Genomic DNA, 16,860 nt, shown 5'->3' on the forward strand with positions numbered 1-16,860 from the left:
GAGCGGCTCTTCGTACCACCGTGGTGTGGCTCAGACCCAGCCAGTCCTGCCATGGGCCAGAAGAGGTGTACTGGACCTAATGTTTGTGCCTCCCCGGCCTCCTTGGGCCACGTACTCCTGGGCCCAGTCATGGGGACCCTCCCCAGCCTCTGCCACAAGCTAGCAGCACATCATTGCCTGTAAGCCTCACTGTCTTCATCCATGTCATAGGGATAAGAACAGCACCTATCCCATTGGCTTATAGAACCACTTTGTGCCTCAGTTTCCTTATCTGCAGGATGAAGTTAATAATATTACCCATTTCTTCCCCCTCCCCCATTTTATAGAGCTGTAATTGACATCCAGACTGTATAAGTTTATGGTGCACAGCATAATGACTTGACATACATATATTGTGGAATGATTATCACAGTAACTTTAGTTAGCATCTATCATCTCATATAATGTCACTTATTTCAAATGATTGCTGTAAGGATTAAATGGGTTGTAATCTTTTAACGTGGTTTAGCCCTTAAAACAGTGTCTGGTGCTAATAAGTACCATATAAAGTTTATTGTTGTTACTCTATTTTCAAGTTAGAGTTGCTTCATCAAAGTTTCTTCGTGAAGCCCAGGACTTAGGAAATGAATATATTTAAGCGTCACAGAATTGTAGCCTTGTAGAATTGAAACGTATTTTTAAAAAATTAATCTAGTCCAAACCTTTTGCGTTATAAATGGTAAAAACAGGCTCATACCCGAGATCGGCCAGCCCGTAACGGCAGGGCTGGGACTAGACCCTGTCCAGAGCTCTTTCCAACATGCCACACTGCTCCACACTGACTGAATACAGACCATGTGCCAATGGCCTTGATTAAGCCAGAGCCTTTGCTACGACAGTCAAGCTTGGGTCCACAAAGCAACACAGAAGCTTAATGGCAGAATTTGGAGATTACCCCCAATACCACCACCACCCCCCATCTTTGGCTTGGGAATGCCTATTGAAACCTGATTCTTTAATCCCATAATATGAAGAGATGTTCCAGAGCTCCTCCTTGGGCCTCCACCCTTCGGCCAGAATTCCAGGCATTAGGTAGGAAAGTTCTTCTGATTCTTCCTAAATGAACTCTCTAGTCTGTACCACCCCTTAATTCTCCCTAAGTCTCTTGCCCAGGGAGAGTTTATGTAATATTCTGCTAAGGTCCAAGCACAGTTCTTTTTGGCAGCTGGATGTTAATTAGTCATTGATCTTCGAACTCCGCTTTTTTCAGACTGCTGGGCTGCAACAATGAAAAACAATTGTCTCTTAGAGTGCTTTCTGCAAAACCCCTCATTCATTGTTTCCTCCCCTTTGCCACTGTCATCTCCCCAGTGCGGGCCCTTTTGACATCTTGGTGATTTAGAAGGGGTGCTAGAGTGCATCGGTGAGAAGGGTAGTCTGCAGTGAGCCTGGGTTCGAGCCCTGGCTCCGCCACTCACGTGCAGGCGAGCACTCGTGGGGAAGCTGCCTAACCCCCCTAAGCCTACCTGTGCTAGAGCTGCCTCCAGTTGGCACGTGCGAACAGACTTGGTGCATCTTTTCCCAGCTCAGTGTTCGGTGACTTCCTGCTGGCAGCTTGACATTGGGCATGGTGCCGTTTTACACCAGGGACATTGACAAATGCTGCAGATTAGCATCCTCCTCCCTCCCCAAGATGCTTGTTAAACATCGACCAGCACGTCTCTGCCTCTGAGCCTTCGTTTCTTCATCCATGTAGTGGCGACGACAATAGGATTTACCCCATGGGGCTCTTGTGAGAGTTAAATGAGATCATGTATAACAACACTGTGCAGATCTTGCAGGTTCGATTCCAGATTGCCACAAGAGAGCCAACGTCATGATAGAGCAAGTCAAATGAACTTTTTGGGTTCCCAATGCACATAAAAGTTACATTTACATGATACTGTAGTCTATTAAGTGTTCAATAACATTATGTCTAAAAACAATGTACATACTTTAATTTAAAAATATTGCTAAAAAATGCTAAACCTCATCTTAGCCTTTAGCAAATCATAATCTTTTTGCTGGTGGAGGGTCTTGACTAGATATTGAAGGTTGCTGACAGATCGGGGTGGGTATGAGCAGTTTCTTAAAATAAGACAACAATGAAGCCTGCCACATGTATTGTCTTCCTTTCACAAACGATTTCTCTATAGCACGTGATGCTGTTTGATAGCATCTTATCCACAGTAGAACATCTGTCCAAATTGGAGTCCATCCTCTCAAACCCCGCTGCTGCTTTATCAACTAAGTTTAGGTAAAATTCTACATCTGTCATTGTCATTTTAACAATCTTCACAGCATCTTCCCCAGGCGTAGTTTCCATGTCAAGAGACCACGTTCTTTGCTCGTGAGAAGCAACCCCTCATCTGTTCAGGTCAGATCATGAGTTTGCTGTCATCCAGTCGTCTTTAGGCTCCACTTCTCATTCTAGTTCTCTTGTGATTTCCACCACACCTGCAGTTCCTCCCTCTGCTGAAGTCTGGAACCCCTCAAAGTCCTGCATGAGGGTTGGAATGCACTTCTCCCAAACTCCTATTCATGTTGCTATTTGGAAATCTTCCCATGAATCATGAATGTTCCTAATGGCATCTTGAATGGTGAATCCTTTCCAGAAGGTTTTCAAATTTACTTTGCCTGGCTCCCTCAGAGAAATCATAGTTTATGGCCACTATAGTCTTATAACATTTCTTAGATATTTCTTAACTAATAAGATTTGAAAGTCAAATGAATCCTTAATCCATGAGCTGCAGAATGGATGTTGTGTCAGCAGGCATGGAAGACTGTTAACCTTGTGGTCCATCTCTGTCAGAGCTCTTGGGTGACCAGGTGCATTGTCAATGAGCAGTCACATTTTCAAAGGAAATTTTTTTCTGAGCAGCAGATCTCAACAGTGGGCTTAAGGTATTCAGTCCATGTTGTAAAGAGATATGCTGTCATCCAGGCTTAGTTGTGTCATTGCTAAAGCATAAGCAGAGTAGATTCAGCATCATTCTTAAAGGCACTAGGATTTTTGAGATGGTAAATGGGCATTGGCTTCAACCTAACGTCACCAGCTGCATCAGTCCCTCACAAGAGAGTCAGCCTGTCCTTTGAAGATTTGAAGCTAGACATTGACTTGACTTCTCCTCTCTAGCTATGGAAGTTCTAGATGCAGGGTTGCCACAAGCCTTCAATTTGTCAAAAATGCAGTATCTGCAAAGAACAATCAAACGAAGCACAATAAAACAAGGTATGGCTGTATGTAAAATACCCAGGAAGCATCTGGCCTAGAGGGATCGGTGTCTTCACTGTTATTATCCACCTCCTAATTAGTCTAGTGTCTCCTAGCTATTTCCACTCTAGCCCATCACTTAGTCACTCAACAAACACTATATTCAGCTCTGCCACGCTCCATTCTCCCTACATCAAGTCTCTCCTCCTTTCCTATAGCCTGTGGTAATTTTTCCCAAACCCAACCATACCGCAGACGTATTCTGAATCACAGTTTCTGTGAATGAGGGGTGAGAAGGACAGAAGATTCGAGTGAGAGGAAGGGAAAGAGAAAACGTAGCTGTAAACAGCAGCCTCACCACTCCAGAGGCTACATGGCGAAGTGCTTCCACTAATTATTTGCTGTCCTGGAACTGACATTCCCACATCCCATGTTTATGCATCAGCAGAACATGAGCAGCTGCACCTGTGTGTGTGTGCGTGGGCACAGGCATGTGCCCACGCACACGCACGCACACGCGCACACACACACACACACCACCCAGCGTGGGGAGGATTTCTCAAGTTTAAACCTGATGATGGTCAAAGCTTCTCCAATGGAAGGTGCTGCCTTCCATTCAGTACTTCTGGGATGTTCTCCAGGCCCTTTGCTGTCTATTCTATTTCCCGTTTGGCTTCCAGCATTCTTGTCTGTCAAGATCATCACCTCTTGATGGGAGGAGGGAAAGCATGTTACACTGAGACTGTGCCCACGAGATGCCAAAAAGCCATCGAGCCTGACTGCATACAAAAACTAACTTTTTCCTGACCTAACCGGCTACTTATGTGGTTTGCTGGCTTCAGAAAATCTGCTTTGTGATTTGGTCTGAGCTCCGACAGAGTGGTGGGAGGTAGCTGAAACTCTTAACTGTTTTTACTTTTAAGGTTTACAAGGTTAAATATTGAGGCCAGGGCTCCACACACACACAACTTTGAAAAGAGGGCAGGGAGACGTGTTTTTCCACTCACTCTTTCCAACTTCTTTTACCCACATCCTTACCACAGCTTGCCGGGCTCTTCCCTGATTTTCCGGCTGGCCAGTTCACATCCCTCTCCTGACTCCCCCCTAAACCCCATAAACCTCATCGAGATCACTTGGTTGTCTTCCTAGCTGACTTGCTCCAGATGCAGACAAATCTCCTCCCTTCTCAGTTCAGTGCAGCAGAATTTGGACGGTTTTAGAAAGAGCTTCAATAAGAACCTAAAGGGCAAGCTAGTATTGAGCTGGTATTCACTAGTACGACTCTACTCATTATAAAGATATTGAAATATTGTGTATGACACCATCTTATATAGAGAAAACCCGAAATACTCCCCCCCCAAAAAAAACTGTTAGCAGTAATAAAATTCAGTAAAGTTGCAGGATACGAAATCAACATACAAACATCAGTAACATTTCTATACAGTAATAGCAAACTATCCAAAAATTAAATAAGGAAAACCATCCCATTTACAATAGCATCAAAAACCATAAAAGACTTAGGAATAAATTTCACCAAGGAGATTAAATAGCTGTACACGGAAAACTATAAAACATGATGAGAGAAATTAAAGAACACACAAAACAATGGAAGATACCCTGTGTTCATGGATTGGAAGAATGAATATTATTAAAAATGTCCATCCATGGGCGCCTGGGTGGCTCAGTTGGTTAAGCGACTGCCTTCGGCTCAGGTCATGATCCTGGAGTCCCAGGATCGAGTCCCACATCGGGCTCCCTGCTCGGCAGGAAGTCTGCTTCTCCCTCTGACCCTCCCCCCTCTCATGTGCTCTCTGTCTCTCTCATTCTCTCTGTCTCAAATAAATAAATAAAATCTTTAAAAAAAATAAAAAAATAAAAAAAATAAAAATAAAAATGTCCATCCAACCCAAAGTGATCTACAGATTCAATGCAGTCCCTTCCAAAATTCCAATGGCATTTTTCACGGAAATAGAAGCAAACAATTCTAAAATTCAAGACAACTTCAAAAGACTCCAAGTAGCCAAATCAATCTTGCACGAAAAGAACAAACCTGGGGGATCACACTTCCTGATTTTAAAATGTACTACAAAGCCATAATAATCAAAACAGTGTGGTACTAGCATAAACACAGACCTGTGGTACAGAATAGAGAATCTAGAAATAAATCCATGCATTTACAGTCCGTTGACCTTTGACAAACGTGCCAAGAACACACGAGGGGGGGACAGGAGAGTCTCTCCAATAAATGGTGTTGGAAAAGCTGGATATCCGTGTACATAAGACTGAAATTAGACCCTTCTCTCACACCATATACAAAAATCAACTCAAAATGTATTAAAGACTTAAACGTAAGACCTGAAACTGTGAAACTACTGGAAGAAAACAGGAGAAAAAGTTCTTGACATTGGTCTGGGCAATGATTTTTTGGATATGACCCCAACAGAATAGGCAGCAAAAGCAGAAATAGACAAATGGGACTGCATCAAACCAAAAAACTTCTGCGTAGTAAAGGGAACAGTCAAGAGAGTAAAGCAACAATCTACAGAATAGCAGAAAATATTTGCAAACTATACATCTGATAAGGAGTTAATATTCAAGATATATAAGGAACTCAAACAACTACAGCAAGAAAACAGGTAACTCTATTAGAAAATAGAGAAGTACCTAAATAGACGTTTCTCAAAAGAAGACATACCAAAAAAAACCCACTTCTGTCTTCTTTGGAAGAGAAATTTTAAAATGTTCAGCATCACTAATCATGGGGGAAATACAAAGCAAAACCGCAATGAGATATCACCTCACACCTGTTAGGATGGCTGGTATCAAAAAGACAACAGATGAGTGCTGAGATGTGGACAAAGGGGAATCCTGGTGCGCTGTGGGTGGGAATGTAAATTGGTACCACTGTTATGGACAACAGTATGGAGTTTCCTCAAAAATTAAAAATAGAACTACATATTATGATCTAGCCATTTCCCTGCGGGTATATACACCCAAAGGAAAGAAAATCAGGATCTCAAAGAGCTATCTGCCCTCCCATGTTCATTGCAGCATTATTCACAGTAGCTAAGATACGGCATCAGCTTATTTGTCTATCAACAGATGAAGAAAATATACACACACAGGAATATTATTCAGTCTTGAAAAAGAAGGAAATCCTATCATTTGGGACAACATGGATAAACCTGAAGGACATTATGCTGAGTGAAATAAGGAAGGCACAGAAAAACCAAATACTGCTTGATCTCACTTGTATGTGGAATCTAAGGAAGTCAAACAGAAGCAAAAGCAGATTGGCAGCTGCCAGAGGGGAGGGATGGAGGGAAGGAGGTGATGTTGGTCGAAGCATACACAGTTGTAGTTATGCAGAATGAAGAAACTCTGGAGATCGAATACATAGCATGGTGACTATAGGTAATAATCTGTATTATACACTTGACATTTGCTAAGAGAGTAAGTCTTAATTTCCACACACACACACACACACACCCCTACACAAACGTTAACTATGTGAGGTGATGGATATGTAAATTGAGTTGATTATGGTTCATTTCACCCTGCGCACATACACCAAAACATCACACTGCACACCGTAAATATACTTTTTGTCAGCTATGCCTCAATACAGCTGGGGGAAAAGGGGAGAGATTGAAATGCTTGTATACCAGCTGCTATTCAGCGGCTTCCCAAGTGCCCTGAGAGCCCCTGACCAAAGGCAAGGCCCCTAGTGAAGCAGCCAGGAGAGCTCTGGATCCCTGCCCCAACATGCGGCAAGCATGCGTTTGATTAATCAGTTCTTATCTTTAAAATAGTTGATGGGTGTCTGGGTGGCTCAGTCAGTTAAGCGTCTGCTTTTGGCTCAGGTCATGATCCCGGGGTCATGGGATCAGAGTCCCGCATCGGGTTCCCTGCTCAGTGAGGAGCCTGCTTCTCCCTCTCCCTCTGCCCCTCCCCAGCTTGTGCTCTCTCTCTCTGACAAATAAATAAATAAAATCTTTAAAAAATAATAAAATAAATTTTAAAATAATTGAATATTGCCCCATGCTAAGGGGACTAAATAAGATCACACGTTCCAGAGCTCCGATTCCTCCTCTGAAGTTAAGAGTAGACAGAGATCATATGATACATGTCTTTCTCTGTTTGACTTATTTCACTCAACATAATACCCTCCAGTTCCATCCACGTTGTTGCAAATGGCAAGATTTCATTCCTTTTGATGGCTGCATAATATTCCATTGTATATATATACCACATCTTCTTTATCCATTCATCTGTCGATGGACATCTTGGCTCTTTCCACAGTTTGGCTATTGTAGACATTGCTGCTATAAACATCGGGGTGCATGTAGCCCTTCGGATCCCTACTTTTGTATCTTTGGGGTAAATACCCAGTAGTGCAATTGCTGGATCATATGGTAGCTCTATTTTCAACTCTTTGAGGAACCTCCATACAGTTTTCCAGAGTGGCTGCACCAGCTTGCATTCCCACCAACAGTGCAGGAGGGTTCCCCTTTCTCCACATCCCCGCCAACATCTGTCATTTCCTGACTTGTTAATTTTAGCCATTCTGACTGGTGTGAGGTGGTATCTCATTGAGGTTTTGATTTGGATTTCCCTGATGCCCAGCGATATTGAGCACTTTTTCATGTGTCTGTTGACCATTTGGATGTCTTCTTTGGAAAAATGTCTGTTCATGTCTTCTGCCCATTTCTTGATTGGATTCTTTGTTCTTTGGGTGTTGAGTTTGATGAGTTCTTTATAGATTTTGGATACCAGCCCTTTATCTGATATGTCAAAAAAAAGAAGAAGAAGGTAGCGGGAGGGGAAGAATGAAGCGGGGGAAATCGGAGGGGTAGACGAACCATGAGAGACGATAGACTCTGAAAAACAAACTGAGGGTTCTAGAGGGGAGGGGGGTGGGAGGATGGGTTAGCCTGGTGGTGGGTATTGAGGAGGGCACATTCTGCATGGAGCACTGGGTGTTGTGCACAAACAATGAATCATGGAACACTTCATCTAAAACTAATGATGTAATGTATGGGGATTAACATAAGAATAAAAAAAAAAAAAGAGTGGACAGAGACTGGCAGGCTTCCAAGGGCTGGGGGGCACATCCGGGCTCCTCCCAGAGCAGCCCTGTCCTGGGTAAACTCCCTCGCGGGCTGAGGCCAAGGACACTTCCCTTCTTCTTTTCTGTTTCTGGCCTATAACTTGTCCCCCCACCCGCCACACTCCTAGAAGCAGGAGATTCCTGGCCCAATGGTTCCCAAACAGCCCCTTGAGGATCAGGCCCATCCGTGATGAAGGTCTTACCCACCCGCTGACACGTGATTCATGCAAGAGGCTCATGTGGGGTGGGTTTCATTGTGTTTTGTTTTGTTTTAAAGAGGAGAATGAGGGGCGCCTGGGTGGCTCAGTCGTTAAGCGTCTGCCTTCGGCTCAGGTCATGATCCCAGGGTCCTGGGATCGAGTCCCACATCGGGCTCCCTGCTCGGCAGGAAGCCTGCTTCTCCCTCTCCCACTCCCCCTGCTTGTGTTCCCTCTCTCTGTCAAATAAATAAATAAAATCTTTAAAAAATAATAAAAACTAAATAAATAAATAAAGAGAAGAATGATGGCTTCATTCTATTTATTAATTTTTTTTATTGTGGTGAAATACACATAACAGAATTTTCCTTAACCATTTTTAGATGTACAGTTCAATAGTGTTACATATATTCACGTCGCTTTGCAACCCATTCCCTGAACTGTTTTATCATGTAAAACTGAAACTCTTTACCCATTAAACAGCAACTCCCCAGTTCTCCCCTTCCCCTAGCCTCTTGCGACCACTATCCCACTTTCTGTGTCTGTGAGTTTGACGACTTTAGGTACCATTTATCTGTCAATGGACATTGAGATTGCTTCCAACTTTCAGCTACTGTGAATAATACTGCTACGAACATGAGGGTACAAATATCTCTGAGACCTGGCTTTCAATTCGTTGGGGGATATGCCCAGAAGTAGAAGAGCTAGGTCAGATGGTAGTCTTGTTTTTAATTGTTTTGCAGACCATTCAAGTTCCAGTACCTTGTTCATAATTCTTAGCACCAGGGGGTGGAGGGAATGATTGAGTTCACGTGGCAAGAGATAACATCACAGCATCACTCAGAATATCCAACCCAGGTCATATAAGTGAGGTGACGCTGTACATTAGTGCCTGGTTTTTTAACCAGTAAGACTGTGAGAAGATGGATTGGTGTGTCCTTTTAAATGCCGTTATCTTGAAGGCGGGATACATATTTTAATGATGCTCAGAACACATTCTTGTGAAAGATTCCCTGGGCAGTCAGTCGCCATGCATTCAGAATGGATGTGATTTCTGGAAATAACTGAAAGTGATTCAGAGCCACATCTGGTGAACATGATTGGAATCACGCCGGGAAATGCTAGTTTCATCCAAAAAGAAGATACAGCTACAAAATAATAGAGCTGACTCGTAAACCTTTCTGAAGGCAATTCCAAGAGAGGAATTCAGAAATATTTTGCGTAATGGAAGCATTGCGGGTAGAAGGGGGTAGGTGTACAACTTGACTACTCTGAAGGAAAACTGACAAGTTTAAATTCTGCTGTGAATATTTGGGGGGAGGGGATGAAAACAAAAACCTGGCTTTCCAAGGATACATCGTAACTTACCCCTCTTGGAACGCCACACACAAAATGGCAGCTCACAGGCTGTAGCTTGGCCCATACTTTGGTTTTCTTTGGCTTGCAGAGTATTTTTTTTACATACTCTGAGTATTGAAATTGGGAGATATTTATTTATTTTTTGTCTCAATTTCTGACTAATGAAGAATCAGCAGAATTGGGCCATATGAGCAGGCATGCTCTGGAGCCAGACTGCCTGAGTCTGAAGCCCAGCTCTGCCCCTTTCCACTCATTTGACCTTGGACTTACTTAACCTCTCTGTGCCTCAGGACTCAAAGTAGCTCAGTGAGGAGTTATTTTTCTCATCTGAAAAAGAGGAACAATAATAGTACCTCTTCCTGGGGTTATTGCGAGCTTCAGATGAGGTTAGCTATCTGCCCCAATAATGTAAGCTACACTCTGGGGGCACTGCACCCTCTTTTCTGCAGGGACCAACAGTGGCTGGCCTATGTATGCAGGGCAAACAGAGTCCTGTTGGACACAGTTCCTGGAGAGTCCCCCTCACCCATCGATGTCACCTGCCTGGCCCCTCCCTTAGAGTCGCGGACCGAGCCAAACAGCTGCATTTCCAGAGAAAGAAACAATGACCTCCCCTTCACCAAGACCATCTGGGGTCAGTTCCAGTGCCCCTGAGCCTATAATCCTGGCCCCGTGGCCAAGGCTCTCACCCAGGGCTCCAGTGAATTCTAGCAGCGTCACACAAGCCCTCACAAGCACCCAGACTTGCAGAGCAAATGGAATTTCTTTCTTTCGTCTTGGACAGATATTCCTTCTGGGATAGCAGGCGCCACTTCGCCTTGCCCGCGAGAAATGCCGCTATCTCTTCCAATCTTAATGGCCTTCTCTTTGTTTAAAATTGTAATCTGTTGGAAAGGAACTGAACTCTCCATCGGGACTGGTTGAAGCATCTCATTGGAGTGACTTCCTCTCTGATTTTTGTCTTCGCTCCGTTCGTGTCTGCCCGTTGGGATCTGGGTACTCTGTCTTTGAGGCTTTGGGGAGAAAGGATTCTCAAGTGCGACTTTGCAGGAGGTGACCCTGGTCTGCCCAGGGGCTGCTCATCTTGTTATTCTCTGGCTGTCACTTGCCTTGTCTTTGGTCTGTCCCTCGCTGGCCCGCCCCCACCCGGGCTCTCACAGACCCCGAGCCTGCCTGCGCCCCTGCACTGCCGTCTCTAAAGCCCCACACTGAGGGCCACCTGGCCCCTTCTCTGTGATCTTCTTGGCAAGGTCCCCAAGCAAGCCCTCAATTCACTTCCATACATGCTGCCTGAGCCAGGGGTCCCTAGAAAAGCAGTCGGCTATAAAACTGAAACGTCAGTGTATTATGGGCAGGGAGGGATGAGGATGAAGAGCAACCCCAGGGAAGCCAAAGTGAGGGAAAAGGCTAACTCAAGCAGGGGACAAGAGGCAGCAAGTGCAAGATGACGCGCCAGGAAACGCAGGCGTAGGGATGCCTCTGCAGAGGCTGCAGGGCACCAGGCACGGGAGCACCTCTGGAGAGGCTTCCTGAGTCCTGGAATCATTGATGGGGTGGGGGGAAAGGGGAGAGGCCGAAGGGCAAGGAATGGATCTCCTGGTTCCTTCCCAGTCCCTGTCTCTCCCAGTTCAAACTTAACAAGTCAAAACTCTTCTGCCCTCCTGGGTTGTGTTCCCAGCTCTCTGGGCAGCACTTGAGAGAAGTCAAGTCCATGTCAAGTTGTGCCGCTTCAGAACTTGAAAATGGTTAGGGTTCTGGCTTCAGCTACAATGGCTCCCATGGGACCCACATTTCAGACAGAGAGTAAGGTGAAGAGCACAGCCTGGCTCAGGCCATGTGGCTGCAGGCTGAACTGACAAAGTGGCCTCGTTGCTGGCCCCGGCTGCCTACAATGACAAAAGAGGGGCGGAGGCTGGGGAGGGTCCCCATGACTGGCAGCAGCCCCATGACTGGGCCCAGAAGCACGTGGCCCAAGGAGGCCGGGGAGGCACAAACATTAGGTCCAGTACACCTCTTCTGGCCCATGGCGGGACTGGCTGGGTCTGAGCCACACCACGGTGGTACGAAGAGCCGCTCTGGGAAGCTAACTTCCAGCCTCCCGTCTCCTAACCATGCTGCATGGCTGAGTCTGCTTCTTGGCTCTGGGTGGCCCCAGCTCTGTGGGGGGAGGGGGTGAGTGTCTGAGGTGATTCCCCTCCCAGAGTCCTGACTGATGCCCTCAGCATTTCCCTGGGCTCATCTCACCCATACTGAGGGACCCTGGTCTCATCATCGTCCATATTGAGGAAGCACATCTCCTTCCTGCCTTCCTACTTCCTCTCTCATTGCCCCTACCGTCCCTCAGACCAGTGGGGGCAGGTTCCAACTTTTCACTTCCACTATTTCAGATCCTCCCGTCCTCAACAGCAAGCCTGTGGCCTAGGCATGATGAGCAGAGAAGGATCTTCTCCATTCAGTGGAGGAACTCCCTGGGTCCGGTCCTCTGAGACTGGTTCTTGACCTCGTTGGGAGAGGCGACCCACCATGTTCTTCCTGGGTGTGCTAAGAATGCGAGCAACGGTTCTTGCCCCCTTTCCTGGCCACTTCTCAGGGTGGGCTTTGCAGGGAGCAGCCTGAGGGATGAGGTCACCTCTCGCCCCAGACAAAGAGCAGGCTTGCTCTAAGAGAGGTGCCTCCCTAAACTCCGTGTTCCCTGGCCATGACCCACACCATTCTCACCACCCTGTCCCCAGCTTTTCTTATGGGCACCAAGGAAGGCCCAGTGAAGAATTTGCAAATGGGTACAAATATTGTAGCTCCGAGGGGTTCTGTATTCTTGTGTTAGTCACACTCAGCCTTTAGCAATTCATTAAAAATCTTCGTTAAATTCTTGTTACCGGCTTGTATGCATCCAGCAGCATCTGTCCAGGCCAAGCAAGGGCTCATGGCCCCTTCCTCCTGGGAGGTGCCTGTCTTCCCTTAGATTTCAAGTTTGTGGGTTGACCTGCGACCTCAGCTCTCTGATAGGTTCAAGAAAAGTGGTGAGGGCGTCTGGGTGGCTCAGTTGGTTAAGCGACTGCCTTCGGCTCAGGTCATGATCCTGGAGTCCCTGGATTGAGTCCCGCATCGGGCTCCCTGCTCGGCAGGGAGCCTGCTTCTCCACCCTCCCCCCTCTCATGTGCTCTCTGTCTCTCTCATTCTCTCTGTCTCAAATAAATAAATAAAATCTTAAAAAAAAAAAAAAGAAAAAGAAAAGTGGTGAGTTTTCAGATTTTTTGGCAGACCCTCACTTGTTTGATTCAGGCCCAAAACATTGAAGAGAAAGGCCATGCTAAACCAACTGGATGAAATGATTCAGCAGTGAACAGAGACATGAGAGAACAAACCATCCAGCAACAAAAGTCACCTCTTGGAAATGAGAAAACATGATAAGGAGTGGACTGAGCTAAAAATGAGTCTACAGATGACTTGGTTGTCATTAGAATCCTGTCTGAATGACACAATCCACAACCATGTTCATATATTACTTCAGTAAGAAGGCTTTAAAGTTGTGGAAGGACACAAAAGTCTGATTACTCACGAAGTCAGAAAAATAAGCAAAGCATCCAAGTGGCACATGGTCGGTGGCTGCCGCAGCGTGGGAATGTAAGAGCAAAACAGCAGAACCCAAGTCTGGCCACTGAGAGCATCTGAATCAGCTCCTCTCCAAGAAACAGAAATGAGAAGTCCGGGAAGTGTTGGCTCGGTATAAACCTGGCATGTCTACGCCTCTCGTTCACCTATTCAATGACTTTAAAAAATTGAGTTGCAGCAACACCAACTCAGCATCTAAGAATACCCCTAAAATGTGTCTTCCTATATTTAAGTTGCATGAGATGAACCATGGGTAGCAGTCCTCACACCCTGAGGTCGCTGCCTGGACAAATAGACACACCACAGCGGTTACAACAATTCATGTTGACTTCAGTCAAGCTTCATTCCAGCCAAGAGAGGCTTTGCCACATGTGGACACCCAACAGTCACCTGGGCTGGCATCAGAGTTCCCAGACGGGCCGGCACCCCTAAACACTCTGAGCCATGTCAGGGTTCTACTGGTCTGAACTCACTTTCCTCGGTCGAGCATTTCCAGAAAGAAATGAGTCATAATGACACAATATGTAATATTTTAGCTCTTAGAGAATTCTTTGGACCCTTTCCATTCAGTTGCTTCGAACTTAATTTGAAGAAGTAACTAGCTTTCACTTACTATAAGGTGAAGTTGGATCAAGCAGAAATGTGGAACTTTGGAAATGCAGAACAATCTTCACAGCTTAAAGGAAGGGGGAGGTTGTCGACATTTGGATTGCTGGTTTCCACCTTGGCCCAGTGGCTCATCAGAAAAACAAAAATCAAATTCGTTTAATTTCGTCTATCTTCACAGACACAGATAAATCAAAACCAAGAAGATCTAACAAAAAACATACTGGAGTCCCACTGAGAAAAGTCTGATGTTACAAAATGATATGCAGCCTACAATTGCTCTTCTTCCTAAGGGATGAGGGTTTGGAACAAACAGGGGCTTGAGCGGAACAGAGCTCTGCAAAGAGAGGATTCCTACTGCTTCCAGAAATGGATAGAGTTACTCATTGTCACAGCCAAGCTCTCCCAGGGTCAGAAGCTTCTAGTTGGTAAGCAGCCTCCCCTAATTCCAAGCCTCCTGCTTTACGAGGCAGGAGGGAGAGTTTTCTATTGCAATGCTGCCAAAGGGCTTTCCACACAGATGAGTTTCTAACCACCGCGAGCAGAGGGGGAAAAAAAATTTCTTTGGGTGGGAAGAACATTCTTCCAGTGCATAAAAAGCTGTATTCCTTCTGGATCGTTACTGAGCATATATGCAAGAGCAGTTTGTAAAGCTACTAACTAGCCTGGAGGAGCTGTGTGGTTAGAAGTTAAGAGCATGGGGCTCTGTGGCCAGATTGCCTTGTTCAAATCTTGTCTCTTCACTTCTTTGTGACTTTGGAGAAACCACTACACCGGTCTGCGCCTCTGGTATTTTCATCTGTGTATGAGAATAATAACGTTTGTAGTGAGGACTAAGTGAGTTATTGCCTACAAAATGCTTAGGACAGCGCCTGGGTCGTACAAGGCACTCAGCAGATGGTACCTACAATTATTTTGGTGGCAAATTTCTCATGTCTCAATTGCTTGTGATCCATGAAGCATCCTCTACCCGCCAGCAGAGGACGAACTGGAGAGTTCCCATAGGGTATTTGTTAACGGAGCCTTCTTCCAAACCCCCGCCCCAGAAAGGATTTTCCTAAATTATCTCCTGGTCCTTGAGGTCACTCACAGCTTTGTGGTTCCATTCTGCCGGCCGAGGAATTTATCTGGTTGCTTTCTATTTCACATCTAGAGCTCTACATTGGGCCCCCTGGCCTGATTCTTGGGCTTTGTGAGGGTTTGTACACTCTTAGGTTAAATTATTGCTGTCTTTCAGAGCAAGAACCAGGCAATTCAAAGATTTTAGAACTTCAGGGAAATGGATGATTTCCTATGCTATCATGTTAATATAAGTTCTTTTATTGACCTGGAATACATATAGCAAAAAAGGGTACAAATTGTAAGTGTACTACTTCATGAGTTATCACAAAGTGAAGAAACCTGTATTACCATCATCCTAAGACAAAGTCACTACCAGAACCTGCGAACTTCGCCCCCCACCCATTCTCTCTCCAAATGACCACTCCTTCCCTCTTGCTCAGATGTAACCACTGTCCTGATTTCTAACACTATAAATTAGTTTTCCTGGTTTTGAAACTTACATACATGGAATAGCAGAGAATGAATTTGCAACTTGTTTCTTTCATTTTATATTAGAATTATAATAATCACATATGCTATTGCATGTAGTTGGCTCTGAACATTGATTTCAATGTCATTTGGTGCACTTATGTGGCTTTTTTTTTTTTTTAGATTTTATTTATTTATTTGAGGGAGAGAGAGTGAGCACGAGCGGGTGCAAGGGGGGGGTGAGGGCAGAGGGAGAAGCAGACTCCCTGCTGAGCAGGGAGCCCCACGTGGGGCTGCATCCCAGGACCCTGGAATCGTGACCCGAGCCGAAGGCAGATGCTTAACTGACTGAGCCACCCAGGCGCCCCTATGTAAGCATTTCTGATGAGTATATACCTAGTGGGGAAATGATTAATCACTGGGTATGTGTATGATAATGCCAAACAATTTTCCACAGTATTTATACCAATTTGCACTCATGCTAGACACGCATAAGTTTCAGTTGCTCCATATTCTCACCAAAAGTGGGTATTGTCAATCATTTTATTTTTAATGTTAGCCATTCTAGGGTGAGAATAGGAGCGTCTCATTGGGATTCTAATTTGCATTTCTCAGATGATTAACTGTTATGAATTATCAGATGCTTAATTAATGAATCTCAGATGCTTAGTTGTATGAAATCTTTTATCTAGTAAGATTATATGAATTACATGATTTTTTCTTATTTTATAAATACAGTAGATTGCATTGATTGATTTTCAAAAGTGAAACTAATTTTTTATTCCTGGAATAAACCCAATTTGATGATATTTATATTTTTGCTCAATTCAATTTGATAATTTAGAGTTTTTGTGCCCACGTCATAAAAAAAATTGACCTACAATACTTTTTCTTGTAAAGTTCCTAGGTTACAATAACATTATTAAACAAGATTCAAAGTGTTAGTGTATCTCTTCCTTCAATGTTTGGAAGAACTCATTGGCAGGGACATCTAGGCTTGAATTTTACTCTATTTTGCTTTGTAGGAAGGTTTTACTGCTGTTGTTAACTTCTTAGGCAGAACACCAGGAAAGTGCACGTAAGTATGCTGCAGTACATTTTCAACCTGAGTATACAGCCATGTGGTCAGCTCCCTGATTGAGAAACGTAATCAGACATAATCAGCACATAATCAGCATTCCAGATGTCTGTTTCTGGTCTTCTTCCAGCCATTA

This window comes from Mirounga leonina, unplaced genomic scaffold (assembly GCF_011800145.1).
Source record: "Mirounga leonina isolate KUSES-001 unplaced genomic scaffold, KU_Mleo_1.0 Mir_129, whole genome shotgun sequence".
NCBI lineage: Eukaryota > Metazoa > Chordata > Mammalia > Carnivora > Phocidae > Mirounga > Mirounga leonina.